General features: G+C 43.4%; 1 protein-coding gene and 1 pseudogene across 1 annotated transcript in view; one reads left to right on the top strand and one right to left on the bottom strand.

Annotated features, from left to right (window-relative positions):
* The window catches only part of LOC126334856 (probable multidrug resistance-associated protein lethal(2)03659), a 276184-nt gene that overhangs the window by 21450 nt on the left and 231691 nt on the right, over positions 1-23043 (top strand). The gene's annotated exons all lie outside the window — the stretch shown is intronic.
* On the bottom strand, positions 21081-21198 carry LOC126337390 (5S ribosomal RNA; annotated as a pseudogene).

The raw sequence follows: 23043 nt of genomic DNA, 5'->3' as shown, positions 1-23043 counted from the left end.
GAAATGTAGGGTTTCGCAGGGATCTAATGAAGGTTAGAGCCACGGGTCGTAACACATCTGAAATGTAACGTCCAGTGTTCAAAGTGACATCAATGCGAACAAGGGGTGACCGAGACGTGTAACCAATGGCACCCCATACCATCACGCCGGGTGATACGCCAGTATGGCGATGACGAATACACGCTTCCAATGTGCGTTCACTGCGATGTCACCAAACACGGATGCGACCATCTTATTGCTGTAAACAGAACCTGGATTCATCCGAAAAAAATGACGTTTTGCCATTCGTGCACCCAGCTTCGTCTTTGAGTACACCATCGCAGGCGCTCCTGTCTGTGATGAAGCGTCAAGGGTAACCGCAGCCATGGTCTCCGAACTGATAGTCCATGCTGCTACAAACGTCGGCGAACTGTTCGTGCTGATGGTTGTTGTCTTGCAAATGTTCCCATCTGTTGACTCAGGGCCATCTGTTGACTCAGGGATCGAGACGTGGCTTCACGATCCGTTGCAGCCATGCGGAGAAGATGCGTGTCATCTCGACTGCTAGTGATACGAGGCCGTTGGGATCCAGCACGGCGTTCCGTACTACCCTCCTGATTCCACCGATTCCATATTCTGCTAACAGTCATTGGATCTCGACCAATGCGAGCGCCAAATGTCGCGATACGATAAACTGCAACCGCGATAGGCTACAATCCAACCTTTATCAAAGTCGGAAACGTGATGGTACACATTTCTCCTCCTTACACGAGGCATCACAACAACGTTTCACCAGGCAACGCCGGTCACGTGCTGCTTGTGTATGAGAAATCGGTTGGAAACGTTCCTCATGTCAGCACGCTGTTGGCGTCGCCACCGGCGCCAACCTTGTGTGAATGCTCTGAAAAGCTAATCATTTGCATATCACAGCATCTTCTTCCTGTCGGTTAAATTTGGTGTCTGTAGCACGCGGTGTAGCAATTTTAATGGCCAGTAGTGTATATAAAACTGCAACCATTACTTTTTTGAATAGTTATTTATTACTCCATGAACTGATTTCCGAACCTTTTCAGGTTCGTCTTCAGATGGTTTTCTGGAAGTTACATCACTATTTCTTGCACAATGCTGGGTGCTGGCTTGCGACAGTATGGGCGGCTTTTTTCTGTTAGTGTCCATCCGTCTACTTCCATTTCGATGGCCAGTTCACACACTTTTACGCGATATGTATGCATTTACACAGTGATAGCGAAACCTGGTCAGCGTCCAGCATGTACTACACAACTGTTGCTTGTTACAAGCCGCGCACACTGTCGTCGCAAGCCAGCACCCAGCAGTATGCTAGAAATAGTGATGTAACTTCCAGAAAACCATCTGAAGATGTACCTGACAAGGTTCGAAAACCGATTCATGGCATAATAAATATGTATTGAAAAAAGTGGCGGGTTGCATTTTTATATATTTACATTTCATTAACGGGTTCTAAAATATCTGTACTGGATAAGTTTCATCTGTTTCTACCTGTGCTGGCGCCGAGTGTGCAAACGAAACAGTTAACAGCTCCCTAAGTAGGCTGTTTTAAAAAATAGTGCTCACGTAATGTGATGTTACACGAGTTTGCATTGATAGATTAAACCTGGTTTCCATAATTTAAAACTAATAAAATGAGCATTAGCTCAGGAAGAAATAAAGCAATGGCACCCGAGATCTACTTAATATTTTATTTATTATTTATTTATTTATTTATGCATTTATTTTACCTGGCAAGATTAGGGCCTTCAGGCCCTCTCTTACACCTAACCAGGCATACTCAGATTGAACGAGTTACAGTTTCTACTTAACATTAAGGACATATAGCCTATTATGCAGTATTGATGTTAAAGAAAAAAATCGATATTATAACAGTAGTACAATGATAATTATAACAATAAAAAATAATTATAACAATTAATAATAATAATAATAATAATAGTAATAATAATAATAATAGTAGTAGTAATAATAATAATAATAATGACTATGTATATGAAAGTAAACATACTTTTCTTTTCTGAATGTCAGTCCCATTGTTAGTTGGGAATTTTCTCGTTATGTTCTTGCAGCTTGTGAGTTATTCTCATCGAGCAGAGACATAAGACGATAGAATGGGGTGAAAGAGATATATAAGAGGTAGATAGGTTAGAGGAAGAGAAATAGAACGGTAAAATTCGAAGCTGTGATGGAGAGGAGAAAGTAAGAGATGGGAGGGGCACAAGAATGGTGGCTATACCGTCCCTAATATGTAAGTTTTGAGTTCCCTCTTGAATGTTGAGTAGTTCTGGATAAGACGCAGATCACAGGGGAGCGCGTTCCATAGTCGTATGGCTGAGATGGAGAATGACACGGAGAAAGATTTTGTGTTATGTAAAGGTACAGCCAAGATGATAGACGTATCCGATCTGGTGTTGCGATTGTGGAATGATGATAGGTGTTTAATGTGAGAAGATAAGTATTGGGGGCACCAGTGGCTAAGAAATCGATGAAGTAAGCACATCGTGTGGAGATCGCGTGCCGTATGTGGGCGTATCCAACCTAGCTGGGAGTATGAAGGACTGATATGATCATACAACCGAATATTGCACACGTATCTAACGCAAGCATTCATCACTAGCTCGAGACATCTAGAATTTTCACTATTTGTGCCGTGTTGAACTACATCGCAGTAGTAAAGATTAGGCAAGACTAGTGTTTGGACTAATTTTTGTTTAACATGGGTTGGAAATATTTTTCTAAATTTTTGAATTGCGTGTAGGGAGGAGAGCGATTTCCGGCAAGCTGTGACTGTTTGTTCTTCCCAGTTTAGGTGTTCATCCAAGATTATTCCAAGGTCTTTTACTGTTTTTTGATATGGTAGTTGGGTACCATTGAGGAGGATTTTAGGGACTGTTTCGCGAAAGTACCGGCTGACTAATTTTGGATGAGATATGAGTGTGACCTGGGATTTCTTGGGGTTTAGTTTCAGATCTAGGTTCTGTGCCCATCGAGAAACAGAGCAAAGATCTGCGTTCATACTCGCTACTGCGCCAGCAATGTTTTTGGGGCTTGCACTTATGTACAGTTGGATGTCGTCGGCATAAAGATGGTAGTTGCAGGAGTGAATCACTGAAGAAATATCATTAATGTACAGTGAGAAGAGTAGTGGACCAAGGACGGAGTCTTGGGGAACTCCAGAGCGCACACTTTTCCATGATGACTTTTCCGACCCACAAATGACTTGTTGACTTCTGTTTTTGAGGTAGCTGTCGAACCAGTGTATTGCGCTGTTTGAGAAATTCAGCTGTTTTATTTTAATTAGTAATATATCGAAGTCAACTGTGTCTAAAGCCTTGCTAAAGTCAAGCAGTGTTAGGATAGTAGCTTCACGTCTGTCCATAGCATGTTTAATGTCATCAGTTACTTTGATTAATGCGGTTGCTGTACTATGGTGCTTTCGAAAGCCTGACTGATATTGACATCTTTCAGTAGAATTTTCCTCTTGAATAATTCTCGCAATTGTTTAAAATGGATCCTTAAATCTGCAGTGTGTTCATACGTATGTTGAAGCTTTTTTCAGTAATAAATTAGTGAAATAAAAGATAAGGAATACTCTCAACTATGTTAATCTGACTTAGCAGTTCGTTTGATGACCTCTACTTTTGTTTCCAACATCAATATGTTAAGAAAACTACTATCAAAAAATTGTTACCTGATGCAAAAACTACACATAGGGGAAGACATTCGTCCTGTCCAGCAGTTAATCGCCCCGCAGCAAGTCGGTCGAAACGTTGGCAGTTTAGTGACTTTATAGTTTTATAACGACGCGGCATAACACCCAAAATTATTTTATTCGAAATAAACTGCGCAACAAAAGTAAATAATCACTTTTTCGAAACCACGTAATTACCTCTTGTTGCGATGCATAACTTTCTTATTTGGCTCAAAGGTGCATACAACCTTCCTCTGTAATGGTGTAAATGCGTGGAAGGCTGCAACGCCAGCCCCGGGCTCGACGACGCTTCAAACACGAAGGTGTCGACAAATGCGAAAGAAAACGCCACAGCACAGAGGTGGGTTCATGATGTCGCATCAGAAAAAAATTTCGCCACAATTCTGCCCAACGCCACCGTGGACGTGTCACATGATAGGAAGGTCGTCACAACCCTTCTTCCCCACTTTTCACCCCTTCTTTTGACGTCTCTGGAATGGAGTTCAGCACCGCAATGCCCAGTGTTGTAATCACCCGGTTTTCTTACGAGCGACCGAGACGCACCACCGCTCCGAAAAGGCCGCATGGGATGGCATAAAGGGCGTCACTCAAACCACCCCTTTCCTTGGGACGTTGATTTCCATACATTTCACGGTCGCCAACTACAGTTCGGAGTGCGATGAGCAACCTCTGGCACTGATGACACCCCCGGACACTCCAGCCCTTCTCTTAGGACACTGTGGAGCTGCACCCCATTAAACGTGGTCACACCTCCTCAGAGCACAGAGCGACCGTAATTTTTGCTCTTGTGTGCAGAATGTAGCCACTAGGGACACTTAAAAAAACCATTCAACGAAATCTGAACGTGATCGGAATAGCAGGGGTCTCAAAGTGTTATTTACCTGCAGGCGTCTCAACCTACATTTTTAAACTTCTCAGTAAAGACGTCTGGTCTTAGAGGAACCCTTTACCATTCTATTGTCGCATGTGTCAATATCGCACCGCTTCGTGGTCACGCCATAGGAGGACGTGAAACAAAAGGGCTAGAAAAGCATAAGCTTCGGATCACGTACAAATTTCGTCGTTAGTTTTGACCACCTATAATGTGAGTTAAGAGCTTCAAGTCAAGCTTTATCCACTGATATATGTCTGTCTTCAGTATGTCTTCTAGTTTTCGCACAGTCGTTTCTGCAATCCATGAGATATCTGTGAATAATTCTGTTTATTGAAAGATTCTAATAAATACCATATTTTCTTTGTTTATCACTTTATGTAAGCTTCTGATTTGCGACCATTAAATTAAAATTTTATTACAACGTTTAGATATTGAGTGTACTAATACTAAGGGCCATTTGGTAGATGCTCTTGACCGGGACAGCTGCAGTCACTGCAGATCCTGACAAAGTGGTGCCAGTTAGCTCTTGTGACCAACCTGTATCTCACTGCTCTTCCAGTAGCGGCAGTGGTAGCTTGACTCGGTCTAACCTCTCTAACAAGACGTGTAGTGGGATACGTCAGATGTCGTTTGTTTCGCCCGTGGGCTCCCACAGGGTGAGTGGCTGGTGGTAACGCATTCCTGTTGCTCGAGGCGGAGAATCACTATGGAGGATGGCCATCTGGCCTCACCCATTCAACCTGTGAGTGCACATGTGGCCGTCCTTCAGCAGCGCCCAAGCAGGCACACAGGGAGAGGGGTTTGTTAGTTACCAGGCTCTCCAATGTTAGGTACCCCTTATGAAGACCCTAAGGGAAACAGCTTCCCGGGCCAGAAAGAGAACCAGTGCACACTCAGTATATCTACTGGGGGAGATCTTCCGAGATGTGGAGGCCTTGCCTGTGTTTACCGACAACGCAGTATGCAGTCGTCTGCAAATTGTGTTTCATGTCGACACATATGACACCTGTTACTTGGGTTCTGAGACCATCCTCAGTTCATACAGACGGCTGGCGGAGGTGATGAAGGCTGCTGGCCTCACTGGGTGCAAGCAAAGCTCGGAATTTGCATCATTGTTCCCAAATTTGATCGAGTCCTTCGGATTGGAGCAGAGTGGAGGGCCTCAACCTAAGGCTTCATCAACTCTGTGAGAGTCTTGGATTCAGATTTCTGGAGCTCCATTATCGGGTGATAGGTCAAAATCAAATGGCTCTGAGCACTATGGGACTTAATATCTGAGGTCATCAGTCCCCTAGACTTAGGACTACTTAAACCTAACTAACCTAAGGATGTCACACACATCCACGCCCGAGGCTGGATTCGATCCTGCGACAGTAGCAGCAGCGCCTAGACTGAAGCGCCTAGAACCGCTCGGGCACAGCTGCCGGCTTGATAGGTCACGGGTTGCACTACACAGAGGAAGCAACTGGACTGTACATGGGGATTTTTTGGGGTAGGCAGTAGCCTGAGCTACTCTGATCAACTCTCGCAAGTCTACATGCAGGTAGTAAAAACAGACCGCGTTCAGAGTAAATACACCTCGACTGTCAAAATTGTAACAGTAAATTGTCGAAGTACTTGTTACAGTGTCTCTAAACTTACTGTCCTCAAAGAATTTTCTCACGCTCAGATTATTCTCGGGACCGAGAGCTGAGGTCGAAAGCTCTGAAATATTTAACTAGCCATGGAACGTATATCGGAAACACGGATTAGACGCTATAGGAGAGGGAGTGTTCACTGCAGTCGACAAAAATATTGTCTCTGTTGAATGTGACTGTGAGCTTATCTTGGCGCGTGTAACAGGTCTAGGTGAAATCAAGTTAATTGTTGGGTGTTTTTACCGGCCATCCGGTTCCGATTTAACAGTTTTAGATTCATTCAAAGAAAGTTTACACTGAGTTGCAGATCATGCAATATAATTTGGAGGCCATTTTAACCTACCAAGTATAGAATGGGACGTCAATGGATTCACTGCAGGCGGTATGTACAGACAGTCTTGCGACGCACTTTTGAACACGTTTTCCAAAAACTGACTTAAGCAGTCAGTTTGAGAGCCCATACGCAATGGAAATAATTGAGATCTTGCAACTACAAATGGGCCTGACCTTACCGAAGGTGTCAGAATAGAGGCAGGGATTAGTGATCATGATGTCATGATATCAATGATGGCTACTATAGTTAATAAATCATTCAAGAAGGCTAGGAGAGTAATTTTACAGAAAAGAGCAGATAAGCAGTTCCTAGCATATGTTAGACAATGAATGGACATCTTTTAGTTTCAGTATGATGGACGTAGAGGAAGTATGGGCAAAGTAAAAGCAGATTGTAAATTGCACTCTGGAGAAAGCCGAGTATGTGGATTAACGGTGGAAAAGACCCACCGCGATCTAATAACAAATATCGGAAAATGTTGAGGAACCAAAAACTATTGCACTGTCGTTTCAAAAGAGAACCCGCAAATGACGATAGGCAAAAGTTAGCAGAGATTCGTGCATCACTACAAAGATGGATGTGCGAAGCATACAACAACTATCACCGTCGTACCTTAGCGAAAGATCTTACCGCGAACTCGAGAAAAATCATGTCCTACGTAAAACCACTAAGCGGGTCCGACTTCTGTCCAGTTGAGCAGTCTGGTGTGTCAATAGAAGGTAGCAAAAGAAAGCTGAAGTTTTAAAATTCACATTTAAGAAATCGTTCACACAGGAGGGCTGTACAAACATACCGTCGCTTGACCATCGCACTAGCCACATAATAACAGGCATCACTGGCATAGAGAAGCAAGAAAAGAAAGTCACTAGGTCCGGATGGAATCCCAGTTCGGTTTTACGAAGAGTACTCTACAGCAATCTGGACCACCACCTCTGAATGTCTCGCTGAATGGTGGTACAACATGCTATGTGTGGTTGTCATGAGCAATAAAAAGGGCAGAAACGATGTTTATGTTGATCTCTATTTCAATTTTCTGTACAGGTTCCGGGGCTCTCGGAATTGAGGTGATGCAAAACATTTTTTGGTGTGTGTAGATGTCGGACGTCGTGGGCTGTGCGTACTGGCAAAACAGGTCAGACTTTAATGTTGGGTAGAGTACAAGAATGTCTGAAAACACAGCGTAACGAACACTCCTAACGATGGGCCTCCGCTGCTGACGATCCATGCATGTGCCATTGTTAACAGCACGACATCGGCAACCACGACTGAAATGGGCACCTGACTATAGGCAATGGACGTTTGCGTAGTGGCAGAGCGTTGCCCAGTCTGATATATTCCAATACCTTCTTCATCATGCCTATGGGATGGTGCGATTCCGTCATCTTCCAGGGGAACAGCTACTTGGCAACTGGCGGCGGCTCCGTTAAGCTCAGGGGAACATTCACGTGGGCATCCATGGGTCCAGTGCCGCTCGTGCAAGGTACCATGACAGCCAAAGAGTATCATACACTGGTTGCAGACCACGTACACGTCTTCAAAAATGGTTCAAATGGCTCTGAGCACTATGGGACTTAACATCTATGGTCATCAGTCCCCTAGAACTTAGAACTACTTAAACCTAACTAACCTAAGGACATCACGTGCACGTCTTCATCACCATCATGTTCACCGCCGGCACTGGCCTTTTTCACCAAGATACTGCGCCACGTCGCAAGGCCAGGAGTGTGGTAGAGTGATTCGAGGAACAATTGACGTGCTGGCCCCCAGCCCGCCAGATCTGAACTCGATACAGCACATCTGGGATGTGATTGAAAGTGGCTTCAGAGCCCACCTCCCACCTCCCCAATATTTTCTGGAATTAGGTGACTTGTGTGTGCAGATGTGGTGCCAACTCTCTCCAGCGAGCTACGAAGGCATCATTGCTTCCATGCTATGACGCGCCGCGCCGCAGCTGTATCCGTGGTGCCGGCCTTGGTGGTGAGCGGTTCTAGGCGCTTCAGTCTGGAACCGCGCGACCACTACGGTCGCAGGTTCAAATCCTGCCTCAGGCATGGATGTATGTGCTGTCCTTAGGTTAGTTAGGTTTAAGTAGTTCTAAGTTCTAGGGGACTGATGACCTCAGATTTTAAGTCCCATAGTGCTCAGAGCCATTTTTTTGTATCCATGGTCAAAAGTGGACATACCGGCTGTTAAGTGGTCATAATGTTCTGGCTGATCAATGTATAAAAGTCATGTATTGTACTACTAAATGTATGGCAGATGTCATGTCACAAGGAACCATACAATGCAAATACATTCTTGTGTGTCAGATATAAAAACACAACCATTTTACATCCACCTTTTCAGTAAAACAACACATGCCAATTTATAATACATACCGTCCACAAAACAACGTAATACGAGAACTTCGTTAACTATGCCATGTTTTAATACTGTATGTACCTTCATGACCGTGTAGTGTCTTCATGAATTTTCCATTTTATAGATAATGGTGTATTTTTACCATTGTCAATAAAGTGTGATAGTCCTCATTTTCCCATTACCTTAAGCTTAGCACCTTAGATACACCAACTGTCTTGACCAGTATGGCGTTCATTACTGATATTTGCAGTCAGAACGAATCTAGTTTCATGAGTTTTTGTCCGACCTATCACATAACGGTAACATTAGTTAAAAGTGCTGCATTTATCTGCTTTCTTTATGATGTGTTCTCGCAACGTGATAGTGTATTTTATGCCTCATACACACAGATGGTGTATGAAACAAAGGTTGACATGACCCACAGAGGCTCACGTAATTTATTTTTATTAATGCTGACTATTATTGCGTTTTCAGCACAAACTTTTGGTTAATTTTTGATCTAGACTTCCCATGACTAAACTGCGAAACATGTATATTTTGCCAGTAGTGTGGCTAACGTTGATGCATACACTGATTACGTCTGTAACCACTTGGTTATTTTGCAATATTATAATAAATAGTCAACGGCGAATATAATGTCATTACAAAAAGACTGTTGGGAACATTGATTATTCTTTGTGTTTCGCTGTCACTTCAATAAACATCGACTAACTCAAAATTGCGGAAACACTACTAAAGAGGTCATAAAATTACTCGTATATAAAGAGAGATGTTTCAAAATGGTTACCGAGGTTTGGTGTTACAAGCTATTCAGAAATCAGTAGATGATATAAATACAGACTATTTATTACTGCTCTAAAACGGATGTTTATAGCCAGAGAAACGTAAAGCTGTTTCCATTAGCAGCACAATATTTTAGAGCCAAAACTGGCATTCGAAATAAGTTCTCAGATTTTTATAAAAATAGTGATGAGTCTGCTGATGGCACGTTTCGTGCAATTTAAAAGTCAATGGAAAAATATAAATTGTCTTTTCATGATGTATCTGGGATAAATTCCGACAACAGATATGCTGATATTGAAGTCATCCATTTTTATTTACAAATATAAAAGATTTGGTGCCAGATTTCATTAAGGGAAATGACATGCACGAATACTGAATAATGGCATGAAATATGCAATGAGTTTTGTTATCATATGACACAGAGACGTAATTTCGAAAATATATGCTCATTTTTCCGACTGTGCTGTAAATGAGGAGAAGAAAATTATAGAATCAGTGGATGGAGTCTTCCACCTAATGAATCACCATGTGGAAACAATGCCTTTCTTTTTTCCGTGTGTAGGTACGTTATTATTACTATGGAAAACCATCAGAAGCAGCTCTATAAAGTTTCGAGAGAACTGCCAGGTGTCTGTAACTAGCATGGTACGATATTTCGGCGGAAAGTCTTTTGGCTATCTTCAGATGAATACTGACGAGCTATACACTAAGGTCCCCTGTTTAAGAGGCCACTGGCATATGCACAGTGTTTCTAGTTGGCATTGGTCTGCGCGCCCTCCGTCGTGAAAGCTCGCCTCTTCACTATCAGAGCGATTGTCTTCGCACGGTAAGATCGCAGGTCGGTGCCGATTACGATGAGTACGAAGTTTTTTTGCAGTCGAGTCCCATGCAGAATGTAACAGGAAATCGCCGTCTCGATTCACGTAGGATTCACGTAGTCATATTTCCACTGACGATTGAGCTTCAAAAATTTGGCAGATGGGTCGCAGTTTTCGTTTCGTTATATTTCAACGAATGACCAGTGGAAATACAGTGTTTAGCGATACTTATTTACTTGGAGATGGCGAGTGTGCCGTTGCTGTTCTATAAAGTGATCCTGCACAGTGCACTTTGCACGTCGTTTGCCCTGGATAAAGATTTGCCGCATTCACGCAGAATCCTGCGAACATCTGGCTTTGGCAACCCTAAGCCGTCTTTAACGGATCCCGAAAGTGCTGATACTTTGAAAGGAGGCCGAAACATTACTTTCACCTTATGTCTTATTAATACTCTGCCTATTTTAGCTGAAACATTTGCAATATATGGTACACAAGCAGACGCTTTGAAGGCCTCATCCTTTTCCTAGTTCTTTTGTTTGTATGCCTAGCGGTCTCTGTACTTGTTGAGACGAATATCTGTTGTTCATGACCTGAAGGCATGTCCCATTCAGGTATGCGCTCTGTGTACATGACAATTCCCCTCAATAAAATCTGGCACCGAATTTTTCATATTTGTAAATAAAAAATGGCTAATTTCAGAACTAGCATTTATGTTGTCAATATTTATTCAAGATACATTTCTGTTGTCAATATTTATCCAACATACATTACGAAAACATAATTTGTGTTTTTCCATTGACTTCTGAATTGCTTGAAACAAGCCACCAGCAGAGTTATCACTGTTTTCATTTAAAAAATCCATGAACTTATTTTGAATTCCATTTTTGGCTGTAAAATGCTGTACCGCTATTGGAGACAGTTTTATATTTCTCCGGTTACAGACATCAGTTTGATAGCAGTGAAATATATTGTCTGTGTTTACATCATCTTCTGAATTTTGAAAAGCGCGTGACCCCGAACCTCTGTAACTAGAGCTTGCATTTTGGTTCTAGCCAGATGAGTGGGACCCACTTGAAGCGTACTTGAACTGAAATAAATAATTTTATTCTGTTTCAGAATACTGTTTCCCAAAACTGTTGTATGACAACTTACATTTTACAGTGCGATATGTTAAGGATGGTGCAGCTGCAGAAAATTCATCACTGCAATGTGAATTTTTTCATGTGGATGCATAATATAGTCCATAAATTGCTAATTATCGATTAGTCATATAGATGTGTAAGATAAAATTTACCCAAGTTTCTATATTTATGTAGTGATACAGTCAACTTTGTACAATCGGATGAATCTTACTGAAATAACCTATATTTTGTGTTATGAAAACCAGAACCGTGTTTTCCGTTAACCATCATGAACAGTTTTAGTTTAAGGAGATTCCGTCTACATAATACCGAATCGTTGATTTATATCTTCAGAAACACGAGATAAGTCGAACCTGATGAGAAATGCGAGAGGCTTCCTGTACAGCTTTCCCATTCATACATGGAAGAAGCCTGGAGATACTGACAGGTTTCAGATAGATTATTTAATGGTAAGACAGCGATTTAGGAACCAGGTTTTAAATTGTAAGAATTTCCAGGGGCAGATGTGGACTCTGACCACAATCTATTAGTTATGACCTGTAGATTAAAACTAAAGAAACTGCAAAAAGGTGGGAATTTAAGGAGATGGGACCTGGATAAATTAAAAGAACCAGAGGTTGTACAGAGTTTCAGGGAGAGCATAAGGGAGCAATTAACAGGAATGGGGAAAAGAAACACGGTGTAGAAGAAGAATGGGTAGCTTTCAGGGATGAAGTAGTGAAGACAGCAGAGGATCAAGTAGGCAAAAATACGAGGGCTAGTAGAAATCCTTGGGTAACAGAAGAAATATTGAATTTAAGTGATGAAAGGAGAAAATATAAAAATGCAGTAAATGAAGCAGGCAAAAAGGAATACAGACGTCTCAAAAATGAGATCGACAGGAAGTGCAAAATGGCTAAGCAGGCATGGCTAGAGGACAAATGTAAGGGTGTAGAGCCTTGTCTCACTAGGGGTAAGATAGATACTGCCTACAGGAAAATTAAAGAGACTTTTGGAGAAAAGACAGCCACTTGTATGAATATCAAGAGCTCAGATGGAAACCCAGTTCTAAGCAAAGAAGGGAAAGCAGAAAGGTGGAAGAAGTATATAGAGGGTCTATACAAGGGCGATGTATTTGCGGACAATATTATAGAAATGGAAGAGGATGTAGAGGAAGATGAAATGGGAGACACGATACTGCGTGAAGAGTTTGACAGAGCACTGAAAGACCTGAGTCAAAACAAGGCCCCCGGAGTAGACAACATTCCACTGGAACTACTGACAGTCTTGGGAGTACCAGTCATGACAAAACTCTATCATCTGGTGAACAAGATGTACGAGACAGGCGAAATACCCTCAGACTTCAAGAAGAATATAATAATTCCAATCCCAAAGAAAGCAGGTGTTGACAGCTGTGAAAATTACCGAACTATCAATTTAATAAGTCACAGCTGCAAAATACTAACGCGAATTCTTTACAGACGAATGGAAAAACTAGTAGAAGCTAACCTCGGGGAAGGTCAGTTTGGATTCCGTAGAAATGTTTGAACACGTGAGGCAATACTGTCCCTACGACTTATCTTAGAAGCTACATTAAGGTAGGGCAAACCTACGTTTCTAGGATTTGTAGACTTAGAGAAAGCTTTTGACAATGTTGATTGGAATACTCTCTTTCAAATTCTGAAGGTAGCAGGGGTAAAATACAGGGAGCGAAAGGCTATTTACAATTTGTACGGAAACCAGATGGCAGTTATAAGAGTCGAGGGACATGAAAGGGAAGCAGTGGTTGGGAAGGGAGTGAGACAGGGTTGTAGCCTCTACCCGATGTTATTCAATCTGTATATTGAGCAAGCAGTGAAGGAAGCAAAAGAAAAATTCGGAGTAGGTATTAAAATCCATGGAGAAGAAATAAAAATGTTGAGTTTCGCCGATGACATCGTAATTCTGTCAGAGGCAGCAAAGGACTTGGAAGAGCAGTTGAACGGAATGGATAGTGTCTTGAAAGGAGGATATAAGATGAACATCAACAGAAGCAAAACGAGGATAATGGAATGTAGTCGAATTAAGTCGGGAGATGCTGAGGGTATTAGATTAGGAAATGAGACACTTAAAGTAGTAAAGGAATTTTGCCATTTGGGGAGCAAAATAACTGATGATGGTCGAAGTAGAGAGGATATAAAATGCAGACTGGCAATGGCAAGGAAAGCGTTTCTGAAGACGAGAAATTTGTTAACATCAAGTATAGATTTAAGGGGCAGGAAGTCATTTCTGAAAGTATTTGTATGGAGTGTAGCCATGTATGGAAGTGAAACATGGACGATAAATAGTTCGGACAAGAAGAGAATAGAAGCTTTCGAAATGTGGTGCTACAGAAGAATGCTGAAGATTAGATGGGTAGATCACGTAACTAATGAGGAGGTACTGAATAGTATTGGGGAGAAGAGAAGTTTGTGGCACAACTTGACCAGAAGAAGGGATCGGTTGGTAGGGCATGTACTGAGGCATCAAGGGTTCACCAATTTAGTATTGGAGGACAGCGTGGAGGGTAAAAATCGTAGAGGGAGACCAAGAGATGACTACACTAAGCAGATTCAGAAGGATGTAGGTTTCAGTAGGTACTGGGAGACGAAGAAGCTTGCACAAGATAGAGTAGCATGGAGAGCTGCATCAAACCAGTCTCAGGACTGAAGACCACAACAACAGCTGTAAATATAGATCATTGGCGTATCGTCACTTTAGGCTGAACCTTCCGGTTGCCTAAGCTGAAATTCTCTCTCAGGCTTTGTTATTGTGGTCGCTACATAGCAAGAAATCGAGCGGTCAAAACGAAATCTATCATCAGAAGCAGCATAGCATACAAACCACCCTAGGCCAAAAATTGATAAGTTGGTCAACTCTATCACCTGCCTGCCTCTAGTCAAGAGCATGCCACCGCAACTGTCGAGAAAATAACGGCTCGACGCCTCTCGAACACGTTGACTAACAGCAGCCGTTCCTTCTATATCTCACTAAGATGACTGTCGCCCCATGCTCAGACAGTTTTCTGCTAAGTGCAGACCACCTAAGTGGATTGAGCCGCTAGCCTGCATGTCAGTTTAGTGTTCTGCTGCCACGACAACAGGCTTTTGTCCATTCCCGCCAACTGCTTTATGTTTTTTTCTTGATTCCGCTGTCTTTATGGCTTCTCCCAAAACTGTGTAAACTGGTTTATTAATACTGAAGCACCAGTCCAAAATTTATCAAACTTCGTGGAAATACCATATTAAACGGTTAAACCTTCATTACGTGCGGAATTGAGCATAAATTCAGGTTTGTCTTCGTTGTTGTGTCTTGAGTAATTTATTGCTATGCGAGACTTGTGTGAAAGTATTATGTTTTCCCCATTGCATTCCAGACACGTTATACGGGTGGCCAATTAGGGATCCATACCGTAGCATGGGTAAACCGCCTCTGACTCTTGCAATTACTCAATACCCAGGAAATGTTGTCGTTTTCTTTAAATAGATGCTAAATTGATAAGCCTGTCTGTTGGGTGGGAGAAGATAGGAATTTGGATTGCGCCACATCCTTGCTGGGCACAATGCTAATGAGACAGAATACAGAGCTCGTGATATTTCTGCTGCGATAACACAAAAAAAGCTCAGCGGTATTTATCTAACATGGAACGCTGCTTGCTGTGCGTTGCGACACAGGACATAGTCCACCCTGATCAAGGGCGCCCATACCTGGGGCAAGAGTGGTGCCACCCCTCCCCCCCCCCCCCCTCCAGCTCTCAGGGTACGAAAAAAATCTAGTGTAGTCAGGCACTTTTATTTCAAGGAAATCATTTAAAGGTCGGTATTATGCTGGTTTTTAGCTGGGTCGTAATTGGAGTGTTTTTATGGTTATTTACAAGCCGCCATTCATCTTCCAAAATATTACAAATATTCCATACATCCTGGTCTAGACCCTGCCCCCCCCCCCTCCCCCAACAAACTATCGTGTGCACGCCCTTGGGCCTTGTGGCGTAGAGGTATATTACGTGCATGGAAACCAAAACGTCGTGGCATCGAATTCGTGCCGAACCACGCACCTTTAACTTGGCTGTCACCTGTCAATGATGCAAAGATTCGACAGGTGCGACACGTGATTTGGATTCCAAGTTAAACTTTAAGATTTGTTCCCACATAATAAGTCAAGTCTTACCTGAAATGTGTAATGCATCACTAACTCAAGGCATTTTTCCAGGCAGACTGAAAAATCCCATTGACAAATATGGTTCAAATGGCTCTGAGCACTATGAGACTTAACTTCTGAGGTAATCAGTGCCCTAGAACTTAGAACTACTTAAACCTAACTAACCTAAGGACATCACACACATCCATGCCCGAGGCAGAATTCGAACCTGCGACCGTAGCGGTCGCGAGGCTCCAGACTGTAGCGCCTAGAACCGCTCGACCACTCCGGCCGGCAATCCCATTCTCAAATAGCTATTGAAGAAAAGTGATAGGAGCAAAGTTAATAACTACCGGCCTGATTCACTGCTGACATCATCTTCCAAAATTTTTGAGAAAGTTGTGTATTCTAGAATAGTACCTCATCTGAGCAACAATAATTCCAGCCAAAAGCATGGAGAAAGTTGTACTTATTAATTCAACCAATGTGGTCTGGAGACACTATTCTGACTGGGAAGATATCCACCAAATCACGAATGGGGTTCCCCAAGGCTCAGTCTTAAGGCCACTATTGTTCCGCATATGAGTACATGACATTCTGCCTAACAAACAACAAGCACAATTAGTTCTTTTGGCAGATGATGCTAGTATTTTAATTAATCCAAGCAGAAACAGAAAAAAATGGCAAACAATGTTCGTAAAAGTATCATTGACTTCTACGAATGACTTCACTCTCAATTTCAAAATGACACAACGTCTTCAGTGTGAAGAAATAATAAATAGGTTGGAATCTTCAAAACTGCAACTTCCTTGCAGATTAAAACTGTGTGCCGGATTGAGATTCAAACTCATGGCCTTTGCCTTTCGCGGGCAAGTAGTTTACCAATTGAGTTAACCAAGTACGAGTCACGACCCGTCCTCGCAGTTGTACTTCCGCCAGTACCTCGTCTCCTACCTTCCAAGCTTCACAGAAGCTCTCTTGCGAAACTTGCAGAACTAGCACCCCTGGAAGAAAGGATACTGCGGAAACATGGCTTCGCTACAGCCTGGGGGATGTTTCCAGAATGAAGCTTTCACTGTGCAGATTAAAATTGAGTTCGAGTCTCGGTCCGGCACATAGTTTTAATCTGTCAGGGAGTGTCGTATCAGCGCACACTCCGCTGCTGAGAGAAAATTTCATTCTGGAAACATCCCCCAGGCTGTGGCAAAGCCATGTTTCAGCAATATTCTTTCTTCCTGGAGTGTTACTTCTGGAAGTTTCGCAGGAGAGCTTGTATGAAGTTTGGAAGGTAGGAGAAGAGGTACTGGCGGAAGAAAAGATGTGAGGACGGGTCCTGAGTCGTGCTTGGGTTGCTCAGATGGTAGAGCTTGCCCGCGACAGGCAAAGGCCCCGAGTTCGAGTCTCAGTCTGGCACACAGTTTTCATCTGCCAGGAAGTTTTATATCAGCGGACACTTCGCTGCAGAATAAAAATTTCATTCTGGAAACTTCAGATTCTTAGGTGTCCGCCCGCATCTCGTGGTCGTGCGGTAGCGTTCTCGCTTCCCACGCCCGGGTTCCCGGGTTCGATTCCCGGCGGGGTCAGGGATTTTCTCTGCCTCGTGATGGGTGGGTGTTGTGTGATGTCCTTAGGTTCGTTAGGTTTAAGTAGTTATAAGTTCTAGGGGACTGATGACCATAGATGTTAAGTCCCATAGTGCTCAGAGCCATTTGAACCATTTTCTTTCTTCTTTTTTTTTTTAGGTATCCATGTTGATGTGAATTTAAACGGGAAAAAGCACGTTTTCGAACTCCTAAAACAAGTTAGTTCAGTCACATCTGCGCTTAGAACCATTTCAAATCTTGGGGAGAGGCAAATCATTAAGTTGACATATTATGCGTATTTTCATTCAATAATGTCATATGGATTAATGTTCTGCGGTAACTCATCTTTAAGAAAGAAAGAGTTCATTTCTCAGTAACGTGCTGTAAGAATACACTGTAGCACCAAAGAAACTTGTATAGCCATGCATATTCAAATACAGAGATATGTAAATAGGCAGGATAAGGGGTTGCGGTCGGCAACGCCTGTACAAGACGACAGGTGTTTGGCGCAGTTGTTATTTCGGTTACTGCTGCTACAATGGTAGGTTATCAAGATTTAAGTGATATTGTACGTGGTGTTACAGTCGTCGAGCGAGTGATGAGACAAAGCATCTCCGAGGTAGCGATGAAGTGGGAATTTTCCCGCACGACCATTTCACGAGTGTACCGTGAATATCAGGAATTCGGAAAAACATCAAATCTCCGACATCGCTGTAGGCGAAAAAAGATCGTGCAAGAACGGGACCACCGACGCCTGAAGAGAATCCTTCAACGTGACAGAAGTGCAACACTTCTGCAAATTGCTGCCGATTTCAATGGGGTTCCCGGGTTCGATTCCCGGCGGGGTCAGGGATTTTCTCTGCCTCGTGACGACTGGGTGTTGTGTGATGTCCTTAGGTTAGTTAGGTTTAAGTAGTTCTAAGTTCTAGGGGACTGATGACCATAGATGTTAAGTCCCATAGTGCTCAGAGCCATTTGAACCATTTTCGATTTCAATGCTCGGCCACCAACAAGTGTCACTGTGCGAACCATTCAACGAAACATCATCGATATGCCGAAGACCCATTCGTGTATCTTTGATGACTGCACGACACAAAGTTTTACGTTTCGCCTGGGCCCGTCAACAGTAACATTCGACTGTTGATGACTGGAAACATGTTGCCTGGTCGGACGATCTCGTTCCACATTATATCGAGCAGATGGACGTGCACGAGCATGGAGACAACCTCATGTATCCATGAACTTCACATGTCAGCAGCGGATTGTTCAAGCTGCTGGAAGCTCCGTAATGGTGCGGAACGTGTGCAGTTGGAATGATATAGGACCCCTGATACGACTCTGATAGGTGACACGTACGTAAGCGTCTTGTCTAATCACCTGCATCCATTCATGTCCATTGTGCATTCCGACGGACTTGGGCAATTCCCGCAGTACAATGCCACACCCTACACGTCAAGAATTGCTACTGAGTGGCTCCAGGAACGTTCTTCTGAGTTTAAACATTTCCGCTGCCCACCAAACTCCCCAGACACGAACGTTATTGAGCATATCTGGGATGCCTTGCAACGTGCTGTTCAGAAGAGATCTCCACCCCCTCGTACTCTTACGGGTTTATGGACAGCCCTGCAGGATTCATGGTGTCAGTTCCCTCCAGCACTACTTCAGACAAGTCGAGTGCATGCCACGTCGTGTTGCGACACTTCTGCGTTCTCGCAGGGGCCTTGCACGATATTAGGCAGGTGCACCAGTTTCTTTTTGGCTCTTCAGTCTAACATGTGGTGCTCTCCGACGATCATATGGTAGACATCTGTTTAAAGAGTTGTCCATTACGACTACAGTATATTTGCTCTCTCACGAAGTTTGTTGTGACCAATCTACTGCAGTTCAAAGGGTACAGTGATGTCCATAATAACAATACCAGAAGGAAAAATGACGTTCATTACTACATTGTCTTTAGCACAAAAAGGGATGCACAATGCTGTAACTAAAGTTTTTCATTACTTACGCAGTGATATTAAATGTCTGGCAGACAGCAAAGTAAAATTGGAAGAAAACTGAGAATGTTTCCCATAACTAAAATCTTATAAATGTTCAGCATTTAGCCATATTTACAAATTAATTTGCAATCTGAATGTAAAATGACTCGTTGTACATCATTATGGTTTATCGTGCAAGATGTTCCATGGAACATGAAATTGACGAATTAACTAACTCTGCGGTAGGATTGCTAAGGTACGTTAAGAAGACACAAGTCATGAAAGTGTCACTCAACTGAAAGACTTGCACCAGCCCGTTGAGCCACACGAAATTACTAGTACTATCATCATTACTATTGTTAACACCGCTTAGTATACAGGGTGTCCCAGCTATCTTGTCCACCCAAAATATCTCTGGAACAATAACAGCTACTGGAAAACTACTTTCACCGGTATCAATGTAGGGCTGGAGCCCATGAATGTGCATATTTGGAAACATTCTAAAACGAAAGGATGTGTGTTTTTAACGCAAACTTATGTTTTTTAAATGGACCTCCTATAGTTTTTCTTCAGCAATCCATAGCATGACAAAGCACATACACAATGGCGTTGATTGCATCGCAATATTCCCATTACATCCCGAGATATTGAGACGCGAAGTTGACGCTTGAAACATCCGACATGCGCTGTTAGCGCACGTCCTGAGGCTCGGGCGTGAACCCCATGCTGCCCGTAATCGCAGCAGGATGGCAGCAGACCGTATAATTCGTTTCGGACCTCTTGATAAGTATGGAAGTGTGATTACGCATGTCAATCACATCGCGATTACGGGCAGCATGGGGTTCACGCCTGAGTCTCAGGACGTGCGCTAGCAGCGCATGTCTGGTGTTTCAAGCGTCAACTTCGCGTCTCAATATCTCGGGATGTAATGGGAATATTGCGATGCAATCAACGCCATTGTGTATGTGCTTTGTCATGCTATGGATTGCTGAAGAAAAACTATAGGAGGTCCATTTAAAAAACATAAGTTTGCGTTAAAAACACACATCCTTTCGTTTTAGAATGTTTCCAAATATGTACATCCATGGGCTCCAGCCCTACATTGATACCGGTGAAAGTAGTTTTCCAATAGCTGTTATTGTTCCAGAGATATTTTGGGTGGACAAGATAGCTGGGACACCCTGTATATCGCGGTCACCCACAGAATCATTGAGGTGTATGGCGTTTTTTCATTACTCGATTTTCGCACGAGTTCTTCGGGATTCTTTACAGCCTCCAATAAATTAATCGCCCTGTACTTCAATCATTGTGGTTGCTGTCGACAATTACGTCTTGTCCGCAGTCCAGTACAAAGGTAAAACTGTGTATCCGTACACAGTTACTGGCTATAGAGTATCAGCGAAATTATGGTGTTTTCAACTACTTCGTGATGAATGTTAATTCTCCGTCTTAACGCAGGTTGTTGAAAGACGTAAACGCGTCCATGTGCCAGGTGAACCCAGACTCCACAGAAACCTCTCTACGTCTACAGGCAACAAGTGGCCCATCGGGACAATCCGACCGCCGTGTCATCCTCAGATGAGGATGCGGATAGGAGGGGCATGGGGCCAGCACACCGCTCTCGCAGTCGTTATGATGCTATTCTTGACCTAAGCCGCTACTATTCGGTCGAGTAGCTCCTCAATTGGCATCACGAGGCTGAGTGCACCCCGTAAAACGGCAACAGCGCATGGCGGCCTGGATGGTCACCCATCCAAGCGCCGACCAAGCCCGACAGCGCTTAACTTCGGTGATCTCACGGGAACCGGTGTATCCACTGCGGCAAGGCCGTTGCCCAGACTCCACAGAGCAGACAAAATTTCTTGGATTGTTCGGGGATATTTTCTGAGTATTTTATTGTGAGCTGCCAGTGGTCGCCGATGGCCTGTCACATAATAATAATGTACGAGGCGCGTTCAGTAACTACTGCAACACATTTTTTCCTTCGCCAAGCTCCGGCTGAAAAAAATGCAGAATTTGTTGTGGGCACCGTGGGATTTTCCCGCTTCAGGCCCTATAGCATCACGAAGTCCAATAGGTGGCGGCACTGTACCTAGTTTTGAAAATGGGGTCTGTAACGGACATGCGTGCCAAGCAGAGAGCTGCATTTGAGTTTCTTTTGGCGGGAAACCAGAGCATCACAGATATTCATAGGAGCTTGCAGTATGTCTACGGAGACCTGGCAGTGAACAACAGCGTGGTGAGTCGTAGGACGAGGCATCTGCCATCATCGCGAGTTCGCACAAACCATGCGCCAGCCGGCCGCACGCAGCTCCGAGTCCTGCAATGTTTGAAAGTGCGGATGGTCTCACTCGAGGACGTCACTGTTGGTAAGTGCTGACGCACTCGTCCATTAGTTGGGGTACCCAAAGGTATGTACCAGATGGGCTCCTCGCCGCCGAATAAAAGATCATAAAAATCAGAGAAGGACCATCTGTGCGGAATTGCTTGCGGGAGGCAGTACGCGGATGGTGGCGATGTTATTGGTGCACCAAGATGTTGGCTTTGACGTCGAGCAGTAGAGTGATACCATGTGGCTTACATTCCCTCCCAGGAAGGTGGCGTAAGGCTGTCGCTCTGAATGGAGATTATACTCAAAACTAGGGCTTTGTAGCCAAAACAATGAAGAGTGATATGGCGGACTGGGATCATGAATGAAACCATCCTGCTTTCAGAAACTAGTATGTTGCAGTACTTATTGAACGTCCTTGGTTGCTACGATATAAATGATTTATTGTTTCAATTATTTTTGTTTGTATGCAAATAACTTCACAACAGCGCAAAAATCGGTAATGCATAATCACCAAACATGCAACACAAAACATAAAGCAATGCCTTAACCCTTAGATGCAAAATTATTGTCATGTGATTGCCGTCGGTGCGTGAACAACTCGGCAAAGCTTCATTCTTCTGTTCTTCATTACATTCAGTAAAGTCATTCAAGGAGGCATATCGCCCAACCGTTCATCAGTAGACTCATTCACACAGCTGGGTGTCCCTGTTAACGGCCTCCACACGAAGCCACCGACAAAAAAATCGTTCAAATGGCTCCGAGCATTATGCGACTTAACTTCTGAGGTCATCAGTCGCCTAGAACTCAGAACTAATTAAACCTAACTAACCTAAGGACATCACACACATCCATGACCGAGGCAGGATTCGAACCTGCGACCGTAGCGGTCGCTCGGCTACAGACTGTAGCGCCCAGAACCGCATGGCCACTCCGGCCGGCCCATCGCTTTCATCTGCCGCGGTTGCCACCGCCGTGTTTCGGTTCCGTCATGGAATCTCATGAGCAGCAACCCTCTCTTTTATTTCCCAGTTCAATAATAAAATCAAAAGGATGTAATTTTAAAATAAATCATGGGTGCCACCATTTCTCCAGAGAAGAATAGTTAAGGGAATAGTAAAAAGGTAACCGACTGTATAGCGGCTACAAATGGTAAATATGTACGTGTCAGCTGACTGTGGCTCTCTGTATACAGCAATGAATTTTTTTTTCTCCCTGTTGTTGCTGGCCATGTGTGATTCCCACCACAGACTCATGTTAATTGACTTTGGAGCAAATAGAACTTCGCCAGGTCGATATGTGTTCAAGAATTCATTGCTTCATAAGAAGTTAATTTACAATGAAATTAAAT

This window comes from Schistocerca gregaria, chromosome 2, assembly GCF_023897955.1.
Source record: "Schistocerca gregaria isolate iqSchGreg1 chromosome 2, iqSchGreg1.2, whole genome shotgun sequence".
Taxonomy (NCBI): Eukaryota; Metazoa; Arthropoda; class Insecta; order Orthoptera; family Acrididae; genus Schistocerca; species Schistocerca gregaria.
Note: the sequence above shows the minus strand (reverse complement) of the source record. Positions and strands in the feature narration are given on the sequence as shown.